The sequence below is a fragment of the Syzygium oleosum genome, unplaced genomic scaffold (assembly GCF_021117445.2).
Source record: "Syzygium oleosum isolate NSW1041296 unplaced genomic scaffold, Sole_v2.1 Sole_v2.24, whole genome shotgun sequence".
NCBI lineage: Eukaryota > Viridiplantae > Streptophyta > Magnoliopsida > Myrtales > Myrtaceae > Syzygium > Syzygium oleosum.
The window spans coordinates 422,864-447,719 of NW_026607508.1; the positions used below are offsets into that span (position 1 = coordinate 422,864).

The 24,856-nt window shown below is 43.2% G+C and overlaps 1 long non-coding RNA gene across 1 annotated transcript; it reads right to left on the reverse strand.

Moving 5' to 3' along the window:
• Window positions 1-15,796: 15,796 nt before the first annotated feature.
• Window positions 15,797-19,833, reverse strand: LOC130134868 (uncharacterized). The gene is made up of 2 exons (XR_008814384.1): window positions 19,540-19,833; window positions 15,797-16,149 (listed from the first exon to the last, which is right to left on the reverse strand). It is a non-coding gene; the product is annotated as an uncharacterized LOC130134868 (long non-coding RNA).
• Between the last annotated feature and the right edge of the window lie 5,023 nt (window positions 19,834-24,856).

Genomic DNA, 24,856 nt, shown 5'->3' on the forward strand with positions numbered 1-24,856 from the left:
TATGCGCCAAGGCGAGGTAAGGACGTCTGTGATTGTTTATGGCACGTCGATTGTTTGAATCGCATGTTTAGAATTGTTCGGAAGTACGCTTTGGCCTAAGCGAGGCTTAGGTAGTTGCTTATTGAGAAGTGTTCTCATGGTTGTATAACCGAACCATTTCAGACCCGCGACCGTGATTGATCCGGAGACGCTGCCAGGATACTACAGGGATTGAGGATCGGTCGAGTTACCCCGTCTTTTGAGTGGCCCTTTTATAGAGGAGTTAAGCTTACCAACCACCCAATCCTTTTTGTTGTGCGCGGTTCGTAGATAGTAGCCTCGTAGAAGGCTTGCAATGTATGTGTTGTAATCGATGTTATGTTTATAAAAGTATCTTGTTAATGTGTATTCTTTGTCTCTCCACTATCCTGTTGTTTATATGTTGTATGGAGAGTTCGAGATTTCTTCCGCATGCGTTGCTCGTTAGTGTTTCGATTGGGTCGGCGACAAGTCCTGGGATGTCGCATGCTTGACAACCCCAGAGGGATGTTGCGTGCTCGTTCGGGTTCGGGGCGTGACAAGAAACATGACTTTATGACAAGAAGTTATCGCTCGAAGAAGTGTATGCAATAATATCTTGTCTTGCCCTTGAGGTTCATAACTTGTAGACCTGAAGCAAGTTATGATGAAATCCTTTTTCTTGACCTCAAAATGTCTATCCTTTGAATAGCCATTGACCAAGCCAACATTACAACCTTTTAAAAGACCTTATCGGATCAATTGGATTGTATACATTGCGAACATCTCCGAACACCTGAGGATTGGTTAAGAGAGATAAAATTGAGGGATATCAGACAATTCCCATTTCAATCAGATGAAGAAAAGACCAAGTTCATAGATTGAGATAAATCCTTTCTAGTGAAGGTCTTCCAAATGATCATTTCAAGCATTTCTTGAAAGATTGCAAGCACTTTGTTCAAATAATTCCTTGAAAGGAAATTTGATTGTTTGAAATGCATTAATGCAAAGAATACATGTTTCCAGACCATGTTTTAAAAGTTTTTGGTCAACTTAAAACCAAGTTTTCAAACAGTTTGTGGTAAGCTAAAAAATCCCATACTTCAAACAGTTTTTGATTAATTTCAAAACCACTTTTCAAAATAGTTTTTGGTCAACTAAAAACCATACAAAGGTTAGTGAAACCTTAAAATCACATAACTCATGGTCAAGGCACTCATTGTTTGAAGCCTTTTCAATTCCTACTGCCGAGGAGTCACTAGGTGAATCATCAAGACCTCAGGCGAGAAGACCCAGGTACACATTGTTAAAATTCCCAAAGTCCTACTGACAAGGAGTCACTAGGCAATTTCCAAAGTCCTACTGGCGAGGAGCCATTAGGAAAATTCTCAAAGTCCTACTAACGAGGAGTCACTAGGCAAATTCCCAAAGTCCTACTAACGAGGAGTCACTAGGCAATTTTCAAAATCCTACTGGCAAGGAGCCACTAGGCAAATTTCCAAAGTTCTACTAGCAATGAGCCACTAGGCAAATTTCCAAAGTCCTACTAGCGAGGAGCCACTAGGCAAATTTCCAAAGTCCTACTGGTGAGGAACCATTAGGTAAATTTCCAAAGTCCTACTGATAAGGAGCCACTAGGCAAATTTCCAAAGACCTACTGGTGAGGAACCACTAGGCAAATTTCTCAAGTCCTACTAGTGAGGAACCACTAGGCAAATGTCCAAAGTCCTACTGATTAGGAGTCACTAGGCAATTTCCAAAGTCCTACTGACGAGAAGTCACTAGGCAAATTTTAAAGTCCTACCGGGGAGGAACCACTAGGCGAATTTCCAAATCCTCAGGCGAGGAGCCTCAGGTGTTCATGGTTCATGGGTTCGTCCTTAAACTACGACATCAGAATAATCATCATTATTATCACCGCCATCAATTCATACTCTTGGATAAGCAATAAAGAGACGCTCACAAACAGGTAAGTTTCTCTCCCTTAATCATTAAGAACCTCTCAAAATGTGTTCTGAAAAGAAAACCTTTGGATTAGATCACGAATCATAAAGCAAGATCCCTAATCAGTTGTTATGAAATTTCCATTTTATCTTGTTCATTGAGTCAACTAAAAATTCAGGTGTCACCTTATCTTTGAGATTAACTTCTAATGAGCTCAATCTCAAATAAGGGGCAACTGTTGACACCTGATTTTTAGCTCATTTTTTCCATATTTTCAAAAATCTCAAAATTAGGACTAGGAATCTTGGCCAAGCATAGAAACCTATTTCTAAACGAAAAATGATTTTTTTAGCATTTTCCTGAATTTTTCTTTAATTTCTTTTAGTCAAAATGAGTGAGAAAATCAAAAAAAATAGCAAATGGAATCAGAAAATTCCATAAAAATAGTCCTTAGTCTTCTTTTAAATCCAATTTCACTAATGCATCATCAATTTTGGAAAATCTCAATCGGGCATGTGTTTTTCCCAAAATTGGGTAAAATCAAACCAGAATTAGACCAAAAATTCAATTAAATCTTTTCTAGTCATTTTTAAGTCATAGTGTCTTCACAACAAATGATTTTGGGACCTTGAATTACATAATGGTCAGTCCAATTGCACAAATTGTCAAAGAAATCGGAAATCCCCAAAATTCAATTGGAAATTAGGAATTTTAAGCCCAAATTGGGAATCGTGTCCAATTCGAAATTGTTGAACCAAAGGACTATCATTTCTAGGGTTAATCAGATGTGGATAATTCAATTTTGGCCTTAATTTTGCCTAATCAGATCATTAAGACATTGAATTGAGCAAAACCCTACTAACCCGAATACAAAAATTTGAAAATCTTGGACATGATTTTGTCAAAAATTGGGAAAAATCACATATTTGGGTTTATAATGTGATGTGGAATTCAATTTTAGTATTTAATTTTGAAAATTCAGTTAAAATTGACCTCAATTAGAGTTTTTAGTCTGAACCGGGCTTACCGGGTCGACCGGATCAACCCGACCCGACTCGGGTCTATCCTTCTTCCTCACCTGACTCGCCCAAAACGTGCAATAAACCCAGAAAATATCTTCTAAAACCCGCCACTTCACTGACTTAATCTAATTAATATAGCACGTGAAAATCGAGTTTACCAGCTGGAGAATCTCCAGCTGGCATCGGAGATTCGTTACAACCAATTTGGAGGTTGGTGGTAATGGATTTTGGGCGGGAAGGAAGGGTGTTCGACGAAATCACTGAGAAAGAGAGAGAGAACTAGAGAGAGAGAAAGGAGTTTGAGCTTGAGAGGTGTGTTGAGGTTCCCAGGACCGAGTGATCGGCGTTATCCCGACGAGAAAAATGTCGGCAAATTGACTCCGACGGTGAACCTCCTCACCTGGAAAGCCTGTGCTGGAGCTAGTCGTGAAGCTCTAAAACTTGAGCTCGACCGGCGAGTCTAGACCTTTCCTGGCGAGACGGCGACCACTGGCTTGAAGAACTGATATCAATAGATCATTTTATAGTCATCGTTGGGTTCGGAAACTCCATTTTCGTCACTTTCAAAGCGGGTAAAGTTTGATGTCTATCACGGTTTTCCAAAATTCCAGAAAATGAGTTTGAGTTTAATATGGATGATCATGCGATTTCCTTGATGATTCTGAGTCCTTTGACGTCTAAAAAACATTTCTGATCATATTTGTGATGTTTGATTGCATTTTGATCGTCGAATATGCATAAACCAAGTCGGCCGTTACCAAAACCACCTCGCCGGAGCTCGAAGAACCTTCGCTGGAGTGTCTCCCGTGGCCAATGGCCACCCAAGTCAGTCTTCTTAAACTTTGTTTGATGGTTTGGGACTTATTTTGACCGATTAAGACGGCTAGGGCGCTCTGTGTTATGATTTGAGAGCTCGAATAGCTATATTAGAATAGGTTGCCAGTTAAGGTTTTTGAATCCAGTTTTTTGCTGGCCGACGGTGTTCTGGTGATGAACTTAGAAGGCTAGATCAATACTGGAACATATGAACTTGATAAAAGACCAAACAGAATGGCAATGAACTCATTGGAAGGTCGTCGGAGATAGACCCAAATCGGCGGCCTAGAAAACGTTCAACACAGCTTCGTGGCGATGAAGTGTTTGATAAAATGCCTTAGTGAACAGAATGAAAAATGGCGCCGTTTCTGGCGTCGTGCTTGCCTGAAGGGGTAATCGGCGCCAACGCCGGCGAGGCCCGGTTCGGCCTAGCCGAACCGGGTTGAACCGGTTTGGTCCAATTCACCATCCTGGCGAGAAAATTCAAAAATAATAATAATAAAATAAAAAAATCAGAAAAATCCAAAAAAAATTAGGAATTTTCGGAAAATTCATAAAAATTTCAAAAAATTAGAAAATTTCATAAAAATTCAAAAATTTTTAGAAAATTCATAAAAATCTAGAAAATTCTGAAAATACAAATAAAAAATATGAAAAATTCAGAAAATCTATAAAAAAAATTGGAAAATTCGAAAATCCATAAAAAAAATTTCAGAAAAACATAAAAATCAATTCTCGGCTAATGAAATTCTCAAAAAAAAATCAAATCAAAAATTTCAAAAATTTACAGAATGGTCCAAAAATACTGTAGCCAACCTTGGAAAGTGTGATTTGAATTTTTGGAACTGCCTAAGTGGCATTTTTAGAAAAATCTCAAATTCATGGGTTATAACCCCTAAAAAATCCTAAAACTCTAAAAAGACACAAATCATGAAATGAATAAGCCTTTAGGGCTTTATTAGGATTTTGATGTTTTTGGGTGCATTTTGATTTTTAGAGACAATTTGGGATTGTTTGGTTTGATTGACCTTGATTGCACATTTAATCATTGATTGATTTTCCCCGCAATTAGAATGGATAGGATTAGTGGATAAGCCTTGGAAACTTGTGTAACACGTTAGATATCGTATCGTTCTTAGGTACCGAAAGGACGTTAGGGATCTCGATTCGGGATCATTAGTGTAACCAAGTCCTCGTACTCAGAATCTCTAGTTCGTAGAATCATGGTATTTCTCCCATACCCCGATTAGGTTTCTAGTCAACTTACCAATAATTACTAGTGGCGACTCCAAAATCGAGAACTTAGACTAAATAGGAAATTACCATCTGCTGTCACGTGAGGTATGGTCTGGGAGAGACCCTTGCACGGAAATACCTCCTTAGCGCGCAAATCCCAAAAGTGCCCAAAAAAAAAAACGCGGCACCGACATCACGCCCCTGAAAAGGCAAGACTTTGACAAGGAGTTCGATCAAATATTCGAATTACGTTCAAGAACATGACCTGTTTCATAATTTGTCTCTGAGAGTCACTCGCCCCGTTGGAACTCGATATTAGGTGATGCGTTGACGCAACGGCATTGTACGTGAAGTAATGGAGCTCTTAATTACAGCCCTCTGTACAGTGCGTTTCCCGGTGACAGAATGAAGGATGGATGGAGATGATAAGAGGTTTAGAGCTAATGGCGGGTGTTTTTAGAACTTTGAGCAGGACCTTTTTCGAAACAAGTTGCCCAGTTCCGACCGCGAACGGGTCTTATCGTATTGCACGTAAATATACGCATGTTTTGGCTTTTTTTTTTTTTTTTGGTAAGGTAAGAATATGTATAACTTTTCACAACACCAAGTACAACCTAAGCCCAAACCAGCTCATGACCATATTAGGACATAGTAATGTCCATACAAGGTCAAGAGGGTCCAGCGAGAACTATACAACAAGCCGGAGGACGGCTAAGAACATGGAAAATAGAAATAAAAAAACAAAGACAACCAATCCAGCCGCGAGTTGGAAGGGCGACGTCAAAACTCCGGAAATCCATTTGGAGAGGGCACTAGGACAGTGGGAGAAGACTACCCAAAGATAGAAGGAGGTAGGTCCCACTTCCTCTATAGAATGCGATTCCTATATGTGTCCTCAACTCTCCCCATAGAGATGGCCTTGTCCTTGACGACTTTGAAAAGATGCTTACGCATGCCAGGGATAAAGACGCTCTTATTCCTGAAGATCGTATTGTTCCTTTCGGTCCAAATAATGTGACATAAAGCCCCAAAGGAAAATCTAGAGATGCGGTGAGCAAACGAGGATCCTCCGCATACTTGCATCGCCCACATAATATGATCTTGCCAAGGACGGTTGCGCCAGGGTAGATTACATTTTGTCGCCCAAAGAGAAGCCAATCTACTGGTGGAGGCGCATTCAAAGAAAAGGTGGTTGATTGAGTCCGGTGTAGAACCACAAAAAGCGCACAAGGCATCGTCAATCCCTGTGATTATGTAATGAGAATACACAGGTAGGTAGCCGGTTAAGAGATATTAGCCATAGAAGAAAGGCATGACGAGGAGCTATGTGTCGGTCCCAGATGAAGGAATGCCAAGGGGTTGGATGCCATTTCCTTCGGATATGATTCCAAGCACGATTAACAGAGAAGGATTTAGATGGACTCCAAACGAAGTTATCCATCGTACTGTCCATAAAGATTAGAGTGGCATCCCTCCAACTCATAATAGTGGCCAGGGTATTAGATGGTTGCCAGGAGCCTTCATAGAAGGACCGTACTGTAGTCTCCCGAGGAATGCGCGACTGGTAGATCTCGACATCGCTAAAGAGAGGGTAGAGCGGCCCCCTATTGTGCCAGCAGTCAAACCAGAAAGAGACAGATCGCCCATTTCCAATATTCCACCGGAACATAGTTTGGGCAGAAGCGCGCATATCAAGGATTTTCTTCCATGTCCAGGAACAGAAGGTAGGTTTGGACACAATCCAGAAATTATCCTTCTTTAAAAAATTAGAGTGTACCCATTTACACCACAACGATTCTTTGTCAGTGAAAAGAAGCCAAATGTGCTTTAAAGTCATAGCATTATTGTATTCCTCAAGTCTCCGGATGCCTAGTCCACCTTCCTCTTTGGGTAAGCATACAGCCTTCCATGCTACTTTAGCACCACCAACTCCAAGGTCAGGGCCTTTCCATAGGAACTGCCGCAGAACAGCCTCAATACTATGCAATCTCTGATTTGGGTAGAGAAAAGATGGTGGCCCAAGATACTTGAATGGAATGCAAGACCGACTTTATAAGCCGTAGGCGACCAGCAAAGGAAAGAAAGCGTTGGGACCAGGAACAGGCACGAGCCGTGATAGAATCAATCAAGGCTTTACAGTCCATCTTACGCAGTCTAGTTGAGATAATAGGCACACCAAGATAACGAAATGGCAATGTACCCTGCTGAAACCCGAGGCATTGAATTAGCTGGTCATGCAATGCCTGAGTCCCTCCCGAGATGAAGATATTGCTTTTCGCCTTATTCGGTTTTAAACCAGACCAATCAGAGAACAAGAGGAGAGATTCATTTATCAGTTGAACTGACCTCAAGTGACCTTCTGAGAACAGCAGCACATCATCCGCAAAGAAGAGGTGCGATAACTGGGTCTTTTTGCATAGCCAAAACCAGTGGAAATCCGGCATATCAGTTTTAGCCTTTAGAATGCCCGAGAAGATCTCCATAACCAGAATAAAAAGGTAAGGCGATAGAGGGTCTCCTTGGCGAATGCCCCTAGAGCTCCCAAAGTAGCCATGCAATTCCCCATTAATGGAAACTGAAAATTTAGCTGTCGTAACACAAGCCATCACCAGCTTGGTAAAGGAGACAGGAAAGTTGAAGGCCAATAAAGCCTTTTCTAAGAAGCTCCAGTCAACAGTGTCATATGCTTTTTGGAAATCCATTTTAATAGCACACTTGGAAAGATAAGGCCGGTGGTGGAAATCCGCAAATAGCTCTTGGGCTATCAAGATATTGTCACTGATCCTTCGTCCTTTAACAAACGCCGATTGGGCAGGGCCAATTAGTGATGGAAGGACACGCGCTATCCTCCTAGCCAAGATCTTGGAGATACACTTATATAAAGTATTGCAACAAGCAATAGGACGGAAATCCGACATAGCTGAAGCGTTTGGGGATTTCGGAACAAGAGTGAGAATGGTGTTATTGATCTCTTTAAGCATGCATCCTGATTCAAAGAAATCTCTTACTGCTACAAGAGTGGAGGGTCCAATGATCTCCAAGCTAGATTTAAAAAAATCACTATTATAATCGTCCGGTCCAGGGGCTTTTCCCTTAGCAAGCGAGAAAAGTGTGGACCGGATTTCCTCATCTGTGACCGGAAGCGCCAACAAGTTCCTTTGATTCTCATCAAGGACCCGGCCAAGGAACATACCTATCTCGCTAACAGAGGGCCCAGTGGAAGCAGGAGCACCGTTAAGTAGATCCTGGAAGTGATTCACAATATGAGCCCTGACCGCCTGAGGTTCAGTAACTAAAGACCCTTCATCGGTTGAAGTCGAGAGTATTCGATTTGTTACACGCCTTTTGTTAACAAAGTGGTGAAAATAATGCGTGTTTAAATCTCCTTCCTTGAGCCATCGAATACGGGATTTCTGCCTGTAGAAGGATTCCTCCTGCATTCTCATCGTAGAAAAGGATCGTGTGAGCTCCGCTTCTCTATCTTGGAGCCTCCGGTCAAAAGGGTGTTGCTCAAGGGCCGCCTGAACGGTATAGAGATCATATCTAAGTTGATCGGTTCTTATAGAGATGTCAGAAAAGAAACTCTTGTTTAGTTGTTTCAACTTCTGTTTAAGCACTCGCAGTTTACAACAAATAATATACATAGGTGTACCGACTACCTGTGTATCCCAAGCTTGCTTCACAAGTTCCAAGAAATTGGGATGAGAAGTCCAGAAATTGTAAAACTTAAATGGTTTCTTGGAATTAAGTGGCGAAAGAATTTTTACCACCATGGGAGAGTGGTCTGAAATCCCAGGAGAAAGAAAACTGACTTCCGAGAAGGAGAACTGTTGCATCCATGTGTCATTTGCGAGTACTCGATCAATCTTGCGGAGTTTTCGACTATCACCAGAAGAATGGGTCCAAGTGTATCTAAACCCCACATATCGAATATCGTCCAACCCCGCCTGGTTTTGACACTCCCCAAATTCATCGAAAGCCGGGATCCAGGGAGTAGTGCTACCCACTCTATCAGTAGGATCTCTAATTGCATTAAAATCCCCGGCAACAACCCACGGTAAGTCGCAAGAGGAGATAGAAACAAGGTCAGTCCATAACGGACGCCGTTTAACAAAAGAATGCTCGCCATAAACAATTGTAAAGAGGCAAAGTTTATTCATATTCAGGAGCCTAAGCTGAACATGGATTAGGTGGTCGGAAGAGTATAGAAAACTAGTTTCCAGCTCATCAGGGTTCCAGCCAAACCAAATCCTACCAAGGGGAGAAGAATCGTAGTTAGCTTTCCAGCGCCAGTTACCACATAAACCTCGCGAGATCCCATCAAAAAGAGAGTCTTTAACTTTAGTTTCGATGATACCGATACAAGAGAGGCGGTTGACCCTGATAAAGGTACGAATTTCCGCTTGTCTTAGGGGACCTACTAGTCCCCTTATGTTCCAAATACCAAAAAACATTACAGGGATAAGAGATATTATCTCCGAGATCTCCTAGACCTCCTCTTCTTATCTTTCTTCTTTGAGGAGGACGGGCCGGGGATCATACCGAGGCAGCTTATGCTAGGGATCGGCCCCATGGGGGCCTTGGATGGATCCTCCGCAGTTTGGGAAGCCAAGGTTCGAGAACGTGTAGTTGGGGGGGGGGGGGGAAATAACAGTCGGATCTCCCTCCAATTGTTCTTCCGAGTCACTATTTTCTCCCCCGGCGTGTGAGCTAGAAGAATCTGCAGAGGACGTATGAGAATTAATATCAAAGTCCTTAAGTTGCTGTTGAAGACGTCCTTAAGGACCGGGGGCAGCCAAGGGGAGTGTCAGCTGCGTTAGGTCCTTCCGGGAAGTTCGAAACGAGCCTAAGCGAGTCCTGGTCATGAGCGGGATGCAAACCATGCGCCGAGGGAAGGCCAGTGCGTTTTGGACACACCGGGGCTGTGGGCACGGGCAGGGGAGGAATCCAGTCTGGCCGAACCAGAGTGCTTGCTTGGACACCGAGAAGAAGAAGGGCCGGGACACCGTCTCAAGGTTCTTGGAGTTGATCGAGTCGATTCGACCGGGTCCGGTTCAAGAACCGAGTCCACAACAGATGGCGGAGGACAATCGACCTGCGGTAGGAGAGGGAGGAACCTCTACGTCCATGTTGCGATATGGGGTGTGTTGCCTGTTACGAGGGTAGAGCGAGAAGATGAATTACCTTTTTCCTCCCGACCAAAAGTCCGGTCGTCTCGCCGCTTGGGACCGAGAGGCGAGGCTCTGTCGGGATTCGATCGATGAGGGCACAATCAAAGCCCTTAGTTCCGGTTTGTGGCCAAAAATTCCGCACGATGGGCATACAAGCGGTTTCCATTCATATTCAACACTTATCGAGTTTACTTCACCATCCCACCTGAACTTGACGGACTCCAGTCGAGGACTAGTGGCTGAAATCTCTATGCATACTCGGGCATAGGATATTACGAGCATTGTTCGGTTTGTGCATCCACATAAAGTGGTTTGCCGATTGCACTAGCAATGCGCCCAATGCCCGCCGGAGACCGGAGGAGAAGGGGATGTCCCTTAGCTTGACCTACACGGGATTGAATCCGGCTTGCCCTTCTTAAGTGTCATTTTTGGATGCCACTGCTGAAGAAGTAAGGTGCAACTAAAAATTGATACCGGCCCCATATCTAGGATCTTCTTGCGAAATTCAGCATTAGGAACACGGAGAAAGTAAAAACCATTCTCATGCAATTTAACATCGACTACTTGGTCGCCCCAGGACTTTTTTATAGCCTCTTCAGTCAACTTAAAAGGGACTTTCTTCCCTATGTAGTGACCGACTAGGCATTCCAGCCACCTCGGACTCTCTCGGCGAAGAACCTCGGGTGTTATGTCGACAATGATCTCACCATTTTCAACCAAGGGAGGGACATATGCCAGGTTGTACCCTTTTGTCAAGGCCTTAGCCACATTAGCCCAAGATCTGGACGCCTGAGCAGGAGCAAGTTGAGTGCTTGATCTCGGCCTCTCCTTATTGGCGTGGCCTGCAGCAAGTGTTCTAAGATCGGTACCAGCAGGAGGGCTAGCAATGTGGGCATGTCTAGGGGTATGCCGACTTTTGGAACGACCTCTGCTGCGACTACGCCTAGCATTCCCTTTATGGTCAGGTCTGGAACCAGAAGGGGGGCTTTTTCTAGTGAAAGCAACCGCTTTCCCCCTAGGCTCAGCTGTCTTAAAGGAAGCAGCATTTTCATTTCCAGGCATTCTGCTCACTTCAGAACCTACAACCGTCTGATGGCCTTCCTCAACAGGGGGTTCAGTTGCTATAACAGGGGATGGTTCAGACATTGTATCCTCCTCCAGAGGGATCACACCACTACCACCAACCAGTCAACCCAACATCAGGAAACCAGAACAAGCAATAATTCCAGCAGGTATCCTACGCACCAGCATAAATGCAACTACCACACGCACAACTTCCACTCCAACCAGAGAATTACCTTCAGGAAGGGATGGCAGAGAGAGTGCTCAGCTTGGTCTGATTCAGCGAAGAAGACGAGCAATACAGATATGAAAATCTAGCCTTAGAATCGGGAGAACAGAACCAGCGAAAGAACACCACCAAAGGAATTTCAGGTCTGGTAATCCGCCCACTAAACTGAAACAGAAGTAGAATTCTTTGGGGGGGAAGGAAGAAGGGAGCCCAAGGGACCTTGCCTTCAACAACCAGCTCCAATCACGACCGGAAACAGCCGGAATCCACCTCACTTCGTCGGATGAACAGTAACCGCGAAGGAGATTCAAACCAGAAGAACAGATTCAGATCTGGAAATGCGTCCTCAACACTGAAAAGGAAGAGGATTCCTTTGGAAGGGAGGACGAAGGGAGCCCAATGGACCTTGTCACCAAGACTCAGCTCCAATCGCCGCCTGAATCAGCCGGAATCCACCTCACTCCGGCGGGTGAACAGTACCAGCGAGAACCACAGAAGAGAGCATTTCTGCCCGAGTGAACAGTACCCGCGAAATTTGGTGCATTCGATATGTTTTGGCTTTGTTTATTTCACGAAAATCAAATAATTTTTAAAAAATTTTAAAATTAATTATTTATATCGCTTATAAAATTAATGAATAAAAAAAATTTCGATCGTTCATGAAAATATTTAGACATAAATTACAAATAATAAAAAAAATCAAATAACGTATATATGTTAAGAGTTTAAAGTGGATTAAATGGGTGGGTATGAGTTTTCCTAGAATATTAATGTGTTCTGGTAGTATGAGTTGGGTCGGATAAGGGTCGGATATGTATCGAGTACATATCGGGTCGGGTATGGGTCACTATATTTACATTACATGAAAATGGGTCATCTACGGGTCGGACCATAGTCAACCCAACCTAAACCCAACCCGACCCACCCGTTTGATGGGTCTAGGTATGAGTTAATAAAATCTAAAATTCCATAAATAAAAGAATATTTATATCAAGAAAACAACTAAATCAAGAATATATGACATACTATTTCTCCTATAATGGCGATTAAAGAATGTTAAATTACATAAAGGTCCCTAGAGCTATAGATGTTTCTAATCACCACTCCAAAAGAATAAGATGAAATAGTACCAGAGCCACTGGAGAACAATTTCTCTTGTAATTGGATGATATAATAGAGAGATGCGATGTGCTAATTATAGTTGAATCTTCTCCTAGTTGTAGCTCTAGTTTAAGGGTGAATCAGGATAAAATCTCGTGTCTCAATTTCTTCTTTTTACTTTTACTCGCTATTTCTTTGTGATTGTGCACTAATTCTTAACATAAAGTATCAAAGGCAATAACTTGAAAATTCTTCTTCTTTGATTTCATTCGTGTCGATATTACAAACTGAGTGCTTGTAGCAATGTAAATTATTTTTCTTTCGTGTCATCATTAATATATTTGCAGCTCTTTTATTTTTTATGATTGCTCTTTCGACCAAATTTTCTTTTTAAAGAGACGAAATTGGATTGAATAGGACATATTGGTGGCTATTGTGCTACAACATAGTTTCAAATCTTGATAGTCAATTTTTCTCTTTCGACCAGTTCTTAGATGATTAAAATGAGAGATATGCAACCTTAATCTCTCCAAGTGTTAAATATCTGTCTTCTTGTTATAAGTTTACGTGGAAGGTAACTCGATGACTAAGTATGCGTATGAGTGTAATATATACGCATTAAACATGTATTTGGCAATCGTGGGGGTCCTTTTTTTTTCTTTTCAAGTGTTGACTTGTTTTACATCTATATAATGATGTAATTTCTGATCTTGTTTCTATTTATTGAGAATTTCATCCTTTAATTTTGGTCCGTTCAACGCATGGATTGGCGCTTAGTTACTAGTAATATAGAAAAGAAAACAGAGTAAGTACGGTAATTAGGAGAGAAAGAGGAATAGACGCATGCCTCGTGTTTATTGTCTAGAGAGATTAGAGATACAGTGCCATGTAGAATTCTCAAGCGACCTAAATCGCCAACGTCCCTTAAGTAACGACTTTATTGTCTAGAGAGATTAGAGATGTAATGCCATGTAGAAATCACTGGGTATGCTTTATTATTACAGAAAGACTAGGCATAAAATATCAAGATGTAAATTCACGGGCTAGTCACACGATATGGAAAGCGTCTAGTGTTTCTATATGGACCCATTCTTGACTCTGTTGTTCCGGAAATTCGAACCGAACCAATCAAAAACCAAAGCATGGTTTATATTCGGTTTGGGTCGCGAATCGGTTCGATTCAGCCATTCACCTAACGGTTCAATTCCTAGTTTATATTCAGTTCGGGTCCTTGAACTTTGTTGTTCCGCTAGATGCGGTGAGAACCCCATTGCTATGTAATAACAAGTTAAACATAAGTTAAAACAGGAACTTTATACACTAATTCAAAAAATAAAAGGGAAAAAAAAACAGGAACTATATTCCCGACATGGGCGATTTTACTCCTAGTCCCCCAACTTCTTGAAATTTCAATTAAGGTCCGAGTACGGAAAACAAAAGTTTACGTATAGATCCATAAAGATCGGCCCCCCAAATTAATCATATTTCTTTAAATTCCAATGTTTAAGGAGCTATTACGAACTTCTAGTAAAAAAAATTCTGAATTAAGGCCTATTTTCCTACAGCGATAAAGGGAAAATACCACCAAAAATCCCAAATTATGTCACTTGTGATAAATTTATCCTGAACATTTTTTTGTAACACGAAAAATCCCAAACTATGCCATTTGTGACAAATTTATCCTGAACTTTTTTTGTGACACGAAAAATCTCAAACTATGCCACTTGTGACACACATTTACCTCATAATACTTTGACCCATGGGTATTTTCGTCTTTTTCCTTGTCGCAACCTACCCCCGGCCAAGATCGGGTTAGGCCAAGAAGTATTTGTCGATGGATATGAACAATGATCGGTTCGTATGACAGACAAACCAAATGGTTCATTAACCCAATGACTGAGGCACTCCCGAGCCTCATATCTCGCGTGACGAGAATTGTCTAATTTACGCATTTGATTGGAGTCGCCACTAACCATGATCAAGGGTCGGCTAGAAACCCTGATCAAGACGCGGGAGTGTCGTCTCGATACGAGCGAAAATCACGGATTCTAAAATTCGAAAACTTGATTACACTAGTGCTCTTTCGATACCTACTTGAATGTGCGCAAACTAATGTATCGGGCAGCCTATCGAAAATGCTAATATTCCACCTAACCGTTCTAAAAATAGAAAGTAACAATCAATGTATTAAAAGTACGCATCAAGATAATCATGAAGAAAATAAACAATCAGCGAGTTAGCATCGTCTCTAAAAAGAAAATGCAATCAAAAGCCTTAAGATAAAGCCCTAATGGCTTATCCGATTTTTGGAAATTTTTTAGAGGGTTTTACTTATTTTTCATTTTTTTGTGAGTTTTTTTAACCCAAAATCTAGTGAAATTAAGCCAAAAACTGATTTCTGAATATTTCCTAATTTTTTGGATTTTTTCTGATTTTTTTATTTTTAAAATTTTTAAATATTTTTTGGATTTATAAACATTTTCGAATTTTTTTGGAATTTTTAATATTTTTTATTATTTTAATATTTTAAATAATAAAATGAAAACTTCGGACGGGGCCCCCTGACCCGATCCGCCCGACTATCTGACCCGACTCTCTTCGACCCGCCCGGGATCCCTTTTTCTATTTTCTTTTCTGATTTTTTTGTTTCTCTTTTTCCCCCTTTATTTTGTTTCTTTTTCTTTTCTAATTTTTCTTTTAATTTTTTCCTTCTAGACGTCTTCTCCCCAGAACTTCTTCTTCTTCATGTGTTCTTCACCGAAGGGCCCTTCATGCCCGAGGTTTCACGCTTCCAACTGAGGCCGCACCAGGATGCCACCGCCGCACACTCCCTGGCCACCAACGGGCTCTGCCGACACCGAAAGCCCATATGGGACTCTCATCCTGCCTCCGGCCACCACAGCCGTCGTTGGCTCACCCCTCTACGACCGCCAAAACTGCCGCCACCAAATGGCCCATACCAAGAGCGGCTTTCTCACCTTTTGTTTTGCTTTATATAGTCACCAAATCATTCAAACAGCAGCCCCCTCAGCAAAAAAAAAAAAATCATACCTACACACATCAAAGTGAAACAACTGGAGATTAAGACGGCTAACTCTTGACCATGGGGATCATCGGCGAAGGTGATGCATGGTCGACTCGAGCGGAGCGTGGATCACGACGAAATCACATGGCAAGAAAAGGAAGCATGGCGTCAATGACAATATTAGAACACCATGTGCATGACAAAGTTTTAGAATGTCGATTTTGCAAAAACAGATTCGGAGCTCTCTCGAGCATTTTGTCGAACAGATGGCATGCGAGTTCAAACCCAGAGCTTAACACTGAGAATCAGCATGGTTTTTGACCTAAACGTGAAATTTAAAGATCTAAGAGACCATATTTTACCACCAACCAGGCTCAGTTTACAATGAACACTAACAATCATCTCAAACAAATCCGACGCCCTAAGCCTATATTGTTTCATTGAGACCTTTTATCGAGCAGGGAGTGTGCAACTAGAGTAGAGGCTTCTAGCTCGGGTTTTATGCAACATTCGACTTAGACATGGTATGTTACACTTTAAATGGACCTCCATCACGCCCCGAACCCCATCGAGCTCGCGACATCCCGCTCCGGTCGAATTATTGCGACGTCCCAGGAACATCACCGACCCAATCCCAAACATCAGAAACACATGCGGAAGCGAAAAACAAAACCCCGGACAAATAATGACGACAACGGGGTAGAACAACAGAACAATCCAGCAACCACATATTCATACAACACCAAATATACAAACATCATATTACAGACATAAATACAGACTAACATCCTCAGCCACCGTTTAAACAAAAGTTCAGGGGTTTGGTTATCTTAACTTCACTATCGGATAACCCAAGTTATACAACCCCTAAAACACCCTAGGGAAAAACCTAAGGGTCGCCCTCTTCCATTTTGCTTCTGAATTTCTGGTTTGAATCTCTGGAACTCACCTGCAGCTTCACTGGGCACCAACAGCAGTTCCCCGGACTTTCAAAAAAAGAAAAGGCGCACTTCCCGGGTTTAGGGCTGAGGGTCTGAAATTGGCGGTTATACAATCGTGAGACGAATCTCAATAAGTGTACAACCCCAAACCCCACGTAGGCACTCACGTACCGCCAGACGAAAACACGCATAACATGCAACGATCAATCAAACTACCAACCACACACGAACCTACCTGGAATCCATCTTACACGTTCCTGCACGTTAGACAATAACACAATCAATATACCACAGCAATAAATCACAGACGCGCGCGTGTCTCAATTATAAGATAAAACCCACTTGGGCACGTCCCATATCGTGCCTAGCAGTTTTTACCCCATAATTAAGCATCACATCACGCGATACAAACACACTCGTACACCACTCACACCATGCGTCACTTTCTCAAACCTCGCTCCTCAAGCCAATTCCCGCTCATTCTCAACTCTTCCACCACTACCGCGCCCGCGTAAAACGCATCAGGCCAACGGTCTTCTGACCTCGTCAGGCATCGTCACCCCGTCGGGCCGGGCATCGTCACCTCGTCAAGGACGGCATCGTCCCGCGTAAACGTACACGCCTCAGGACGGAATCCTACACACACTTTCCTTCTACCGCGCCCGCGTAAAACGCATCAGGCCAACGGTCTTCTGACCACGTCAGGCATCGACACCTCGTCAGGCCGGGCATCGTCACCTCGTCAGGGACGGCATCATCCCGCGTAACGTACACCCTTAAGACGGACCTTTCCAACCAAACCACATTTCCATATCCTCGCTCCACTCAAACCACACTTACACACGACCAACAAACACACGGCCAAACATACACATTTCACACACACATTTCACAATTTCTCATTCTCGTCACACGAACACACTACCCAATCACACATTGTTGGCATGCGAATACAATACGCGAATGCACTACCACACCACCACACTTCACGGCCACACACACGCGACACATGGCCAGTCCACAATCAGCCCAAGCACAATCCTAAATCAGCCAACAACCATACAGTCATATCACAACACATACGATCAACACACAAACTGGCATTTCTCCACACCCAAACGTTATCAAATCAGTTCAGGCCCTTCACAGCAATTTCACAAAATCTCGGGCCGGACCTAACAGTACCAACCACACGACAAACAGCACCCCACAGCACCTAAAACCACACATCACAGCCATCAATCAGTCTTTTTCGCCCTCAAAATCACCGTATCTCACTCCCGGCTCTTCACGGCACTTTCATAAAATTACGAGCCGGTCCTAATGGTACTAACCGCGTATCGAACAGCCACTCACAGCACATCACACGGCATATCACAGCCAGCAAACAGTATTTTCTGCACCCAATTTCATCCCGATCAATCCGCAACATCACAGCCTTAACTCAGCCTCCTAAACCTCGAAATTTCATCGCCAAATCAGTCCACGACAAACCAATTTCCAGCTTTCGATTCAGTCCCGAAATAACCACAAAAACAACCCCTAAAATGCCTAAATCGAGTCCTAAACGGGCCTAGAAATACCCGAGGTCCTAAATGACATTTGGGGAAAACACTTACCTAAAAAGCGAGACAGAACGGAGCTGGAACGGTGTGGAACAGAACAGCAGCAACAGCAGCGGCGGCGTCGCCGGCGTACGGACGCCGACGTACGGACACCCGTACGGACACTGTACGGATCCGTACGGACGGCGACGTACAGCGAGGCTGGACGTCGTGGCGGCAGCGGCTCGGTCGTTCGAGCTCCGGTGCGGCGGCGGCGAGCTCCGGCGTCATTTGCCGAGAGAGAAAAACCAAGAGGGAGAGGGAGAGAACGTGGGAGAGGAGAGAGAGAGAGCTGGTCAGAAATGAGAGGAGAGAGAGAGAGAGAGAGTCAGCTGGTCAAATATGACAGCCCCAAGTGCCACGTGTCGCGATCCTACGCACTTTGACCATTTTACCCTTGATCCGACGGTCTAAGTTTAACCCAATCCAATAATTGAGGGGCAAAATTGTCCAAGGCCCAATAATGCAGCTGAAAAAACCAATAATAATAATCCCAAATAATTTCCCAAAATTCGGAACTGAAACGGGCCCAGAGGCAAAATTGTCATTTTTCCGGTCCCGGTGCGAAATTCCAATTTTTATCCCAATCAACCCCAAATATGCGTGGTCAACATAATATGGCGTCGGAATCGCGAAAATAGCTTCTTAAGCCCTCGAAAATCGACAGCAAAGTCCTGAGAATAAAATAATATTATTTTTCACTTCCGAGCCAAAATTCCAATTTTTGACCGAAACAACTCTAAATGCACGTGGCCACCCCAAAATGACACTAGCCTCGAAAAATAACCTCAAACGACCTCAAAATCCAACATCGGTGTCCATAGGGGTAAAACCGTAATTTTTCCGGCCCCGAACCGAAATCCATTTTTTTGCAGAAATGGGTGGCCCCAAAGTTGGCCAAGCCAAAAACGTCATCGGCCGCTCAAAATTGTCACTTTCAAAATTCTCGATTCCCGGTCCCGAATTCTAAGAAATGACTAAAATTGAACAATCGCGACTTTAGCTTATCTCTTGCTAACGGGTAGCTCCCTGGAATTACGCGCTCTCGACCCGTGACCGACACTAAGTCAAATCACGTTTAAGTTTACTCTTCCCAGGACGACCTCGATTGTCATATAATTACGAGGGTCTGTCACTAGTGCCCTTTGGACACGATCAATCAAATAGACCAGCTTCGGTTGGCTCAAAACATTCCCTCGTCAATCCATATGGTCGAAGATCAAACCCAGGTCGAGTTCTTTGGTCGTGCAAACTCAATCCCGTAATAGCCTTACCCCTAAGGTTAGCATCCCGAGAATGGGCGGGTCCCGGGTGAGATCTCACTATAGTGCATTGGTCAAATTCATTTCCTAAATCCCGGGAAAAGGATCGAAAATTCAGACTGTTACAACCTCACTAGCCACAAAATAGCCTCGATTTCGACCAGTTTCGTCGGAGGAGTCTCAACGCCTCAACCTCCCCACAACCGAGAAGAAAACAGGGTGTTTCGAGGGTTACCTGGTTTGGGTATCCGCTGTGGTGGCAAACGGCGACCAGCGGGTGGATCTTCGACGAAGAGGATGGCTATTCCAGCGAGCGGGATGGGTCTTGATGTTCTTTTTCTGTTGCTCCCCCATCGTATGTCCTCTTTGCCTTCTCCTCTTTCGGTCCTTCCTTGGGTGTCCCTCTGGTTCTTGATCGACCAAGACGAATTGCAACGGCCGCAAGCGATGGCGTGATGGGTGTCCGACGATGACGACCGAACCACAAGGAGGGGGAAGAGATTTACCGGCGATCCTCACAAGTGGAGGAACCGGAGCGCTCTCCTCTTAGAACCCTCCCGTTTCTCTTCTCGGTCTCTCCTTCGTCTTCTTCTTCCTCTCAAACTCTCTCTGTTCTCTCCGAAAAAAAACCCCCCTGGTTCATCGAACACCCCACTTCCTTTTAACACCAAGAGAGAAAAGGATAGCCCGGGGACCACGGCTACACCTCTAGCCTCTGCTCCCCCGGCGTCGCACGGCCTCTGCCCTTGCTGCAGTGCGTCGACCTCCTCTGCTCTAGTATGCTCACGCCTCCCTCTGGTTCCCACTGCCAAGAAACGCTAAAGGGAAAAGAAAAGGGGTCGCGGGCCGGGCCAAAGGGAAAGGTGACTGGGCCGACCCGCGCAAGAAAGGTAAAAGGAGAGAAAGACCAGGCCGAGCTGATCTGGTCTAGTCGAATCGGGTCAAGCTGGCCCCAATTTTTCTTTTTGAATTTTTTTTTTAAAAAAATTTTAACAAGAAAAATATGTCTAATAGACTCCATTAATTCAAATGCACCTAATGTCTATATGCAATGTAATTTAATGAAAATATTTTTATTTTAACCCCTAATTTTATATGCAATTAAACCCTAAGGCTGCGTTTGGTTGACCGGATAAAAGTCAGGATATGATATGTTTTATCCTATCCTGTATTTGGTGGTGGTCCAAGATAGGATAAGGTCGGATATAGACCGGATATAACCCGGATAAAAAAATCCGGGGGACGGGGGTGGGATAAACCCGGATAGGATTTCTAATGCCTATTTTTCCAGAAACCCTACGCTCCACTTGCCGTCATCTTCATCCCCACACCTTGTGCGCTTTCACCAAAAAAATTTCTCAGCTTTTTTTTCCTACACTAACTCCTCCGGATCCGTGAATAGCAAAAAAAAAAATATATATATCCTATCCAACTTTAAATCCGTAGTCCACTAAACAGTGGACAGGATATGAAGAAATCCCAGGATTTCTTATCCTATTCTATCCAGTCCTATCCTGTTTAGAAATCCGGACGACCAAACGCAGCCTAAATGGATAGTTAAAATTTAGGTGTCAACAGCTGCCCCTCTTTGAAGGGGATTTCGAATAAGTTCTATTCAAAGACAAAAGGCACCTAAATTTTGTTGGCGGAGGGCATGGGACGGTGCAACGCCTAGGGCAAAAGGAATGATTGGATTTTTTTTAAGCAAAAAAAGAAAAAAATGATAAAAATAAAAAGACGCCTAGGGATTACAACCCTATGAACGTCAAAGGCTCCGCCTAGGTACTAAAACCCTATGAATGGCAAAGGGAATAAAACCCTAAAGGTACGCTTAGGGGTTAAAACCCTATGAACGTCAAAGATTCCGCATCGGGATTAAAGCCCTATGAACAGCAAAGGGCATAAAACCCTGACAGGACGTCTAAGGGCTAAAACCCTATGAACATTGAAGATTCTGCATTGGGACTAAAACCCTATGAGTGGCAAAGGGGATAAGACCTTGAAAGTACGTCTAGGGACTAAAACCCTATGAACGTTGAAGATTCTGCATCGGGACTAAAACCCTATGAACAGCAAAGGGGATAAAACCCTAAAAGTACGTCTAGGGGCTAAAACCCTATGAACGACAAAGGGGATAAAACCCTGAAAGTACGTCTAAGGGCTAAAACCCTATGAAAGTCAAAGATTCCGCATCGGGACTAAAACCCTATAAACAGCAAAGGAGATAAAACCCTGAAGGTACACCTAAGGGCCACAACCCTACAAACGTTAAAGATTCTGCATCGGGACTAAAACCCGATGAATGGCAAAGGGGATAAAATCCTGAAGGTACGCCTAGGGGCTACAACCCTACGAACGTCAAAGATTCTGCATTGAGACTAAAACCCTATGAACGGCAAAGGGGACAAAACCCTGAAGGTACGCCTAGGGGCTACAATCCTATGAACGTCAAAGATTTCGTATCGGGACTAGAACCCTATGAACGGCAAAGGGGATAAAACCCTGAAGGTATGCCTAGGGGCTACAACCCTATGAACGTAAAAAATTTCGCATCGGGACTAAAACCCTATGAACGGCAAAGAGGATAAAACCCTGAAGGTACGCCTGGGGGCCACAACCTTATGAGCGTCAAAGATTCCGCATCGGGACTAAAACCCTAACCTTATGAATGGCAAAGGGGATAAAACCCTGAAGGTACTCCTAGGGGCTACAACCCTATGAACGTCAAAGATTCCGCATCGGGACTAAAACCCTATGAACGGCAAAGGGGATAAAACCTTGAAGGTACGCCTAGGGGCTACAACCCTATGAACGTCAAAGATTTCGTATCGGGACTAAAACCCTATGAACGGCAAAGGGGATAAAACCCTGAAGGTACGCCTGAGGGCTACAACCTTACGAACGTCAAAGATTCCGCATCGGGACTAGAACCCTATGAACGGCAAAGGGGAGAAAACCCTGAAGGTACGCCTAGGGTCTACAATCCTATGAACGTCAAAGATTTTGCATCGGGACTAAAACCCTATGAACGGCAAAGGGGATAAAACCCTGAAGGTACGCTTAAGGGCTACAACCCTATGAACGTCAAAAATTCCGCATCGGGACTAAAACCCTATGAACGGCAAAGTGGATAAAATCCTGAAGGTATGCCTAGGGGCTATAACCCTATGAATGTCAAAGATTTCGTGTCGAGACTAAAACCCTATAAACGGCAAAGGGGATAAAACCCTGAAAGTACGCCTAGAGTTTTTCGCACAGGGCTTGATGTTGTAAAAAGCATTGTTTAAGGATAGACCCATGAACCTTTTGAAATCGAGTTTCACGTAAGGAGACCAGGTCAATGAAATGCTCCGGGCTGCAAAAACTCATCGTGCGAAGAAAGAAACTTTGGGCTGCAAAAGCTCGCCAGGTCGATGGGGTGATATGGGCAGGTCGTTAAGGTGCTCCGGGCTACAAAAGCTCACCATGCAAAGAAAAATACTCTTGAGCTGCAAAAACTCACCAGGCAAAGAAAAAAACTCTAGGTTGCGAAAGCTCACCGTGCAAAGGAAAAGGCTCTGGGCTCACCAGGCAAAGAAAAAGACTCTGGGCTGCGCAAGCTCACCAGGTTGTCAAGGTGCTCTGGGCTGCGAAAGCTCACCGTGCAAAGAAAGAGGCTTTGGACTACAAAAGCTCACCAGGCAAAGAAAAAGACTCTGGGCTGCAAAAGCTCACCAGGTCGTTAAGGTGCTCCGGGCTGCAAAAGCTCACCGTGCAAAGGAAAAAAGACTTTGGGCTGCGAAAGCTAGCCAGGTTGATGGGATGCTCCGGGCTACGAAAGCTCACCATGCAATTCCGTAGCTATAAATCTATTAATCAAGAAGATTCCGAAATGGCCACTGCACATCTAACGAAATATGTTATAACAGGCACCCTGGTAGGGGAAGCATACCTGGCGAGATCAAAATCATTTGAATGTCATGAAAGATACTATCAAAAGAATATCATCACTAAGGAAGCATTGATCGCATGAGCAATTCAAGCCAGTTTTAATTGTTTAAAAAACATTCAACATCATTCAATATCACAAAATCGACATCAGGCTTGAGAAGTGTCATTAATTATCAAATTCCCCTAGGAGATAAATCTTTGTCAAAAAAGACCTTGGCTCATGAAAAGGGCTCGTTAAATATGCCAAACAAGAGCTCCTTAGTAGGAAAGGGCTTCTCACGTACTCTTGAGAAGACAGTTTGATCCCATCCATTAATGTGGGAAGAAAACGTGATTTCTCCATATACATCACACTACCAGTGTCGAAAGCTTCGAGAATCATTCGCAATAAGTACCTATTGACCAATCCAAGAGGTCTTTTAAAGGACTGTAAAGTAGGTTTGGTCATGGTTTCAACAATGGATAAGCATTATAGGCCAAGAAATGAAATAATCGTCGATCAGCATCTCCGCCAGGTTTGCAGGTCAAGAAACCTTAAAATGAGATAAGATAACCTTGCCCCCACTTCTTCAAGCGGTAACTTCTTTGGACATCGAAATTTCTGCTTGGACTATCCCAATCAGAAGAGACTTTGGAGAAGGTTATAACATTAGTCTGAGTAAAGGCTCGAAAGACTCAAAAATTCTCAAAAGGGGTTTAAGAGTTGGTGATCACCATGGCATCATAACCATATCATCCAATCTTTTTCGAAGACACTTGACTTTTGAAATCCAATTTGTCTCGAAAGCCTATTGACTAATCCTTTCAACACAGGAGCTTCGCTCTTTTCTTTAATGACTTTTGCATTTGTAATGATTTTTCTTTTCTTCATGCAAGCATTTCACTTTTGCCATTTTTTTTTCACAAAAGAATTCTTCTCTTGATGCTACTTTTTCTCTGCTCTTTTTTACAATGGGCATTGGCATTGCTTTTACCAGGCACACGGCTTTTTCATGCCCCCTAGTTTTCACTTGACTTTTGCTCTTTTGACTCTTTTGAGCTCCTAGGACTTTCGAGATTTTTCCACACATTGTCAAACAAACACCAGTTGCTTTGGCAAATCTTGTGCCTTGCCTCAATGTGGGAAGACAATCACCACTCGGGCTTTCGAAATGAATATTCAGGCTCAACTCGGCTGAACAAAGGGTATGAGTGTTTGGGTAGAGAAATAAATGCTCTTCTTCATTTCGGGATGTTTCAAGCTTTCATAAGAACTCACCTAAAATTACCACAAAAAGATTGATGCAAGTGAGAACAAAGAAATATTTCTCATCTTTTCCTCCAAGGAATGTCAACCAAAACATCCAAATTTGGCCCATTGTGGGGTGGTTCTTGACAGGGGTATTTTATAGAAATTCTTCACATGTGAAGGCTCAAAGGGGCTTAACTATGATCACCTGTAGTGTATAAGTTATAAGAAGGAAATACCTCTTTTCATTTCGATCTGTGTACTATTCACGAATGAATTTTTCATCCT